The following is a 7,657-nucleotide window of genomic DNA, read 5'->3' on the forward strand; positions in this document are numbered from 1 at the left end:
ATTCAAACACTAAGTCTTCGTCTTCGCTCCTGAACCTGCCCCTTTCTTTGACTGACTCAACTTCTATGGATTCTTTCTCTTTTATAGTGTTTGAAAGAAGAAAGCTAACCCCTTATTCCTCTACTCTATTGATGGATGATCCTACACCTATGTATTCTTTTATTGTCTCGTAAATTCATTCAATCCTAAGCCTCTACACTACAACCCGGTCTCATTGCTTCTTTCGACTGAAGAGGATATATGGTTGGTCGAGAATCCATTCTTTCACAATAAACTAAGAAAGCCGAAACTCAAGATTAATTTGACTGTAACTATAAGATAAGACTCAACTCAAGAAGAATTAGACGGAAAAGAAAGATCTGCTCCTGAACCTTACCTTCTCTTTCTCCTTTAAAACAGTCAAAACTCAATAACTACTTTATCACCTTCCTCGTACGGTATCATTGCATCGCTCCTCTCCCTCTTGGTCGAGCTGTTGAACACCTGAACCTTAACTCATTCTTTCTGGCTTTCTTGAACAGTAAACTCAATAACTACTTTATCACCTTCACTCTTGGACAAGGTCAAGCTATTTTACGGTCTCTCTTTCTAGTTGTTCGTTATATTCTTTGCAGAGGGTAAATTCAGTGAGATGTTGAGACTTTTTCTTTCTGCTGACTTTACGGGGATTTGTTTGAGGCTTAATGTAATGAGACTGATTTGACTCTTTCACCTTGTATGTATGTAAATATGTTGAGCGTAAGGTCAAGCTGATTCACCTATTCATTCTATTGATAAAGCAAGCTACAGCTAATTAAAGGCCTCTTTCACTTCCAACAACTCTTTCTTCTGAGTCTGCTGGCCTTTACTTAACTTCTACTCTACTCATCATTCCTCCATTATCTTGAAGGAGGTAAGTGGTATAGTATTTAGTCTTTCTTTCCCCTGCCGCTCTCTCTGTCTGTCAGCTTGGCTCCTTGAACTGATTGAAGTGATTTTATTACATTTCCTGTATACTATGTACTTCTGCCCCTGATGTCACTCCAGGTAAGTAAATGCGAGTATTCCCCTTCCCCTCTGTCTGTAAGCTTGGCTGCTTCACCTTTTTCTTTCTTCTTCACCTCTGTCTGATTCTGAGTTCCGTAACCTTTTCTAACTCTTCTTCTTTTCACAAGTCAAGACTAAACTCGTTCCTTAGCCTAAAGAAGGTATTCGTTACAAGATTCTCATTCAACTGATTAAGGTGTAAAGCTGCTTCTTCCCTTTCCTCTTCATCAGCTACTTCATTCTCAATAACTACTTCATTCACGCACTGACTTTCTTTCACAAGTCAAGACGAAAGAGAAAGCTAGCTACTGTCTCTGACCCTTCTTACACTTCCAACTCTCTACTGCTTGCCTACTTTGACTTCCTACTGCCTGCCTACTTTGACTTCCTACTGCCTACTCTACTTACACTTCCAACTCTGTCTTCTTCGTCTGCGCTCCTGTCATTATCTTTCACTCGGTAAATGGTAGTAGTAGTTAGTCTTTCTCCGGAACCTCGGTCTGTCAGCTTCGCTCCTTGAACTGATGAAAGTGATTCAATTCCATTGCCTGTACTATTTCTGCCCCTGATTGAATGAGGTAAGTAACTAGTAGTTGTCTTTCTCCTGAACCGTTGTCTGAGTCTTCGCTCCGTAACCTGTCTGACCTGACCTTCAGTAAATAAAGAAATGAAATGAAAGATCAATCCCCTTATTCAGTCTCCTTCTCCTTCTGCTATTTACACCTTATTAATTCAATCTGAAACCTACCTATTATTCTTCTTCTTCTTTTGAGTTCGGTTTAAGTAAGTCAAGACGAAAGGGAACTATTCTTCTTTCAGAAGGTAAAGCTATTTGTTTGATTGAAGAACCTGAACCTTAACCTTCTTTCACTCATTCGTCGACTATTCTTGTCTCATGGCTTTGTTTGCTCCTTGCCCTTCCCTACTATGTTCTATGTTATTCAAATACTCTTTCACACTGTGTAACCTCAATAACTACTGACTGTTGAGCTTCCGATTCATTCTCTGTTGCCTGCCTGCCTGGCTTCTTTGACTCTTCCGGCCTATTTATTCTTCTAATGTACTCGACTTGTAAACTAATTAACCTTTGACTTCTTTGACTCTTTGCTTGCCTTACCTCGTTCTCGCATGCATATTCTATGAATTCTCCTTCACTCCTACACCTTATCAAAGAGAGAGCAGCATTCCATTCTATTCTTTTTGCACTCTGTATGTAACCTAACCTATCCTAATAGCCTTTCTTTACTGTTGGAAAGCCTAAAGCCAGATGAAAGAGAACTCCTGCTGCTGCTCAATCACTACTCTACTCCTTTATCTTTCTTCTGCATTACAGTTCGTCAAGGTAGAGTCGAGAGTCAACTCAGGATTCCTTCACTACTGAACGACTATCTTATCTGAGTTTACAGTCTTTGTTTGAAAGAGGGGAGACTCTCTCTCAAGCTCATTCACCTATCATCGGTCGAGCTCTTTCACTCCTCTCCTTTACAGTCGAGCCGCTTCTTCGCTCCTTTTCTTTCTTTAACTATTCTTTCACTCTGTATATAAACTCAATCCAATCACTAAACTCAATCCAATCACTACTCTCAATCGAATCACTACTTCCGGAACTGACTCCCCGAGGTCAAAGGTGTTTGTGCCCGCTCGCTCGGGTTGAACTACTGTTCTCTGTTCTTTCCAGAACTGTCAACTGGCTGTGTAATCTTAGCTCTGTCTCTGATCTTTCTCCTTACTTAATTCTTGTGATTGTGTGAGTTATTCTATTCTATTCTTGAACAGTAAATTAGGTAAACTCCTTATTCCTTCTGCCGAACTACTGATTGTATTGTGATTCTTTCTCTGAAGCTATTTCTTCTTTCCCTAGGTAAACTGATCATTAAATTAAGTCAACCAAACTCCTTTCTTTCCCCCTATACGCTGCTGCTATTTATTCCCTCTGAGTAAGACTCTACTAAAGAGAAATTAGATCCTTTACTATGTGAAGAGAAGAAATTCTGGAGTTAGCTGCTTTTTAAGACTGAACCTGCGCCCGCCCTTTTCTTTGACGATATTCCCTTAAGGAGGTAAGTCAAGCTAACCTTTCTTTACAGTCTGCTTCATAGTGTTTCGAATCAATCAATTAAACTTACCTGCTCTGGCTTAACAGCTCTGTTCCGGCTTGCTTAACTACTCTGGCTGCTCCGTCTTGTCTTAATTGCTCTGGCTGGCTTAACTGTTCCTTCCCCTGCCTGAACCTTGTCTGTCTGAGTTTACAGTCAAAGAAAGAAGGGAGAGTGAAGCGTAATTAGAGAATGAATTGATTGTCAAGAAAGAGTCAAGCCTTCCCTGTCGAAAGAAAGATAAATAACTAACTGCTGCCTGCCCCCTAGTATACGGATTCCCTTCCCGACTCAAGTAAAGACGAAGCAAAGAAGAGAGTTTATGGGCTAGGCTGGCTTTCACTGCTTGCTTGGTTGGAAGGAACGGAATAGGCTGGCTTTCACTGCTTGGTTGGAAGGAACGGGCTAGGCTGGCTTGAATGAACTGCTTGCTTGCTTGGTTGGAACGGAATAGGCAGGCGTCAATCACTGACCTAAAGATTAAGACGAGTGAACAGTCAGTCTCGACTCAACAACTCCTTATTCGTCAGAGTTTACGGGACAGGCAGGACTACTATTACTATTATATAGTTTTCGCTTTCTTGCTTGGTGTGTTGGAAGGAACTTGCTTGCTTGCCTGCTTCTTGCCTGAGAGAGAACAGTCAGGACAGAGTCAGTAAAGAAGTCTTATCCTTAAGTTAAAGAATGTATTGTAATAAGAAGGATAACCTCTTTCTGTCTTCAAGAAAGAGAGAGATAAGAGAGATAACTAGAGATAATAACTATAAAGATAACCTAAAGAGAAATAACTAACTAACTGCTGCCTGCCCCCCTTCTTTGTACGGATTCTTGAGGTGGGTTGGTTGAACTGGTAAGTCAAAAGCTAGAATCATAACCTGCCTGCAGAAGAACCTGAGGAGAATGGTAAAGAAGAGAAGAGGAATCAATCCTTTACGCGAGTAAATGAGATTAAGCAAAGCTCCTTCCCCGCCTTACCTTTAGTAGAAAAGAAGAAGAAGAAAGCGAAACCAACCCTTTGTTTGAGACTATCCTATCCTTGTACAGTGAAAGAAGAAAAGGAAAGAAAAAAGCTTAGAGTTAGAGTTTACCTTTCTCAAATCAAAGGAAAGAAAGCTTAGAGTTAGAGTTTATCTTTCGAAAAGAAGAAAAGAAGAATCAACCTCTGAACCGGACCAGGAGTCTTGCCTTCCTCCTTATGAATGAGAGTTGACTCCCGGTCTCATAATGGAATTGCCAGCCCTTCTGATCTTCTCGTCTGTTTCATGTCTTAGCCGCTCGTAAACTCTCTCTGTCTGTTTCATGTCTTAGCCACAACTCTCTCCGTTTCATGTCTTAGCCGCTCTTAAACTCTCTCTGTTTCATGTCTTCTTCCCTGAACTGTAAACAAAGACTCCTTCTTATTAATGATCGTGAACTACTGAACCTATTGATTGATTGATTCTTGATCCTGACTCTCTCCTTCCTTTGTCGCTCTTCTTCACCCCTCTGAGCTATTCTCGTCTCGCTGCTTGGCTCCTCGTATCAAACTATGACTTTTCTCTCTCCTTTCCCTTTACTGTCGGTAAGATATTAATTGCTTTGCTCCTTGCCCTATCCTCTGCTTTCTTTACCTTTCCAGTGTTTGAGGGGAGGAAGTGTTGAAAGGAAATCCGATTCATTCTACTTCACTCAATAACTATACTTCCCTGATTTACCTTAGCGCAAGTGTTGAAAGTCTGAACTCAGCAAATGAGAAAGAGAAAAGAAAGTCAAGACTGAAGTAGGATAGTAGGATTTAAGGAAGGAAAGACTCAACCTCAAGCTAGCTAGCTACTTCCCCGTAACCTGAAACCATTCTCTACTCTCTACTTGAACTTACAACTCCCTCTCTACTTGAACTTACTACTGCCTACTCTACTTTCACTTACAACTCTATACTTAGACTTCCAACTCCCTACCTACTTTTACCTACTCCGTACTCTATACTTGAACTTCCTACCTACTCTCCTACTTCTCTCTACTTACATTACACTTCCAACTGCCTATTCCCTACTCATTAAGCTCTACTGCCTACAAGCGATATTCTATTCCCTGACGAGAACCTATTTATCTTCAATCCTCTAATCGAAGGAGAAAGAGAAGAAGAAAGATGAGATGAATTACGGGAGGGAAGGTCAAGCTGTTAGGATCGATACCAGTTGTTAGGATCGCACAACAACGCACACGCTCGATCTAGATGAACACAAAGAATGGGATAGAGAAAAGTTGCAAGGAGAACTCTGGCTAAAAGGATTTTGTATTGATGACTTCAGGTATGTACAACAAGAGAGAGTACAGAGAATAGAAAAGTACATTTTCAAAAGTTCTACTGGACTAGATATATATATGGTATAGTTTACTATATATAGCTTTACCAGATTTAGCCATCTACTATATATAGCTATTTACCATATATAGCTTTACCGGATATAGCTTTACTATATATAGCTTTACTAAATATAGCTTTACCGGATATAACCGTTGACCAAGCTATAAATAAGTATCAGGCTCCAATAGCCTAACAATTCTCCCACTTGGAGACTGATCTAGTCAACCAAGAATTTCACTCTCAAACGACCACGAGCATCTTCACTGCACCATACCAATTGAGGTTTTGCACAACCTCAATATTCCAACAACAACACATTTTGTAAACATGTTTGCTGGATTCTTTGCACCCTCTATCTTCTCAAAAGACATCACCATCTTCAACTAACCTCCGAGTGAAATGGTATCACATTCTGTGTTTTGAATGATAGACCGGGTTCCTCACCAACAGCATGAGTCTCAAGAGTTTCTTGAGTATCTGCTACAACATCACTATGTGAATCTTTTAGCAACTCAACCTCAACTCCCACTTGCTTCCCTCTGGTTTCTCAGCAAGAGTCTCAGGAGTTTCATGAGTATCCGCTACAACATCACTCTGTGAATCTTTGAGCAACTCAACCTCAACTCCCACTTGCTTCACCTCTGGTTTCTCAGCAAGAGTCTCAGAAGTTTCTTGAGTATCCGCTACAACATCACTCTGTGAATCCTTGAGCAACTCAACATCAACTCCCACTTGCTTCACCTCTGGTTTCTCAGCAAGAGTCTTCCGGCCCATGCAACCTCCTCTGGAGTTTCAGTGACGCTTCCAGCCGACGCAACCTCCTCTGGAGTTTCAGCGACGCTTCCGGCCGACGCAACCCCCTCTAGAGCTTCAGCGACGCTTCTTGACGACGCAACCCCATCTGGAGCTTTAGCGACGCTTCCGGACGACGCAACCCCCTCTGGAGCTTCAGCGACGCTTCCAGCCGATGCAACCCCCTCTGGAGCTTCAGCGACGCTTCCGAACGACGCAACCCCCTCTGGAGCTTCAGCGACGCTTCCGGACGACGCAACCCCCTCTGGAGCTTCAGCGACGCTTCCGGACGACGCAACCCTCTCTGGAGTTTCAGCGACGCTTCCAGACAGCGCAACCCCCTCTGGAGCTTCAGCGACGCTTCCTGGCGACGCAACCCCCTCTGGAGCTTTAGCGACGCTTCTTCCGGTACTTTTCTTCAATTCTCTAACAATCTTTGTGAAGCTCACTCGTTTATGTTTGCTCATAACGAAGTTCTCACAAGGACTCATAACAATCTCCTCATCAAATACACCTTATTCATAGCCGACGATTTTTCGTACATATTCGATAGCGTCTTCAACAGACCTGACGTTGTCTTCTCCTTGATAATGTTGAACACCACGTTTCTGGATAGCGTCAACCGGATCAGCCCCAAGGCTTATCGATCCTTGAGCTTCCACTGTTTCGTGGTCATGGTATCCGGCTTCACCCCCAACAAAGGTTCGTGAAGATCTTTCGGTACAGATAATCTTCAATCTGCATCTTCCAGAAACCGAAATTGGATCCATCGAACTTCTCAGTTCCAATCTTTGAACTTAACATCTTCACAGATCGTGGTGAATTTTGCCTGGCTCTGACTTCCACCTGGCTCTGACTTCCGCCTGGCTTTGACTTCTGCCTGGCTTTGACTTCCGCCTAGCTCTGACTTCCGCCTAGCTCTGATACCAGTTGTTAGGATCGATACCAGTTGTTAGGATCGCACAACAACGCACACGCTCGATCTAGATGAACACAAAGAATGGGATAGAGAAAAGTTGCAAGGAGAACTCTGGCTAAAAGGATTTTGTATTGATGACTTCAGGTATGTACAACAAGAGAGAGTACAGAGAATAGAAAAGTACATTTTCAAAAGTTCTACCGGACTAGATATATATATGGTATAGTTTACTATATATAGCTTTACCAGATTTAGCCATCTACTATATATAGCTATTTACCATATATAGCTTTACCGGATATAGCTTTACCATATATAGCTTTACTAAATATAGCTTTACCGGATATAACCGTTGACCAAACTATAAATAAGTATCAGGCTCCATAGCCTAACACAAGCTACTAACCTCTATTGAAAGAAAGACAAGAACAACAAGATGAATTACAAGAAGGTCAGTCAAGAAGCAGCTGCTCATTA

Source organism: Cucurbita pepo, chromosome 2, assembly GCF_057944985.1.
Source record: "Cucurbita pepo subsp. pepo isolate OVF chromosome 2, ASM5794498v1, whole genome shotgun sequence".
Classification (NCBI taxonomy): domain Eukaryota; kingdom Viridiplantae; phylum Streptophyta; class Magnoliopsida; order Cucurbitales; family Cucurbitaceae; genus Cucurbita; species Cucurbita pepo.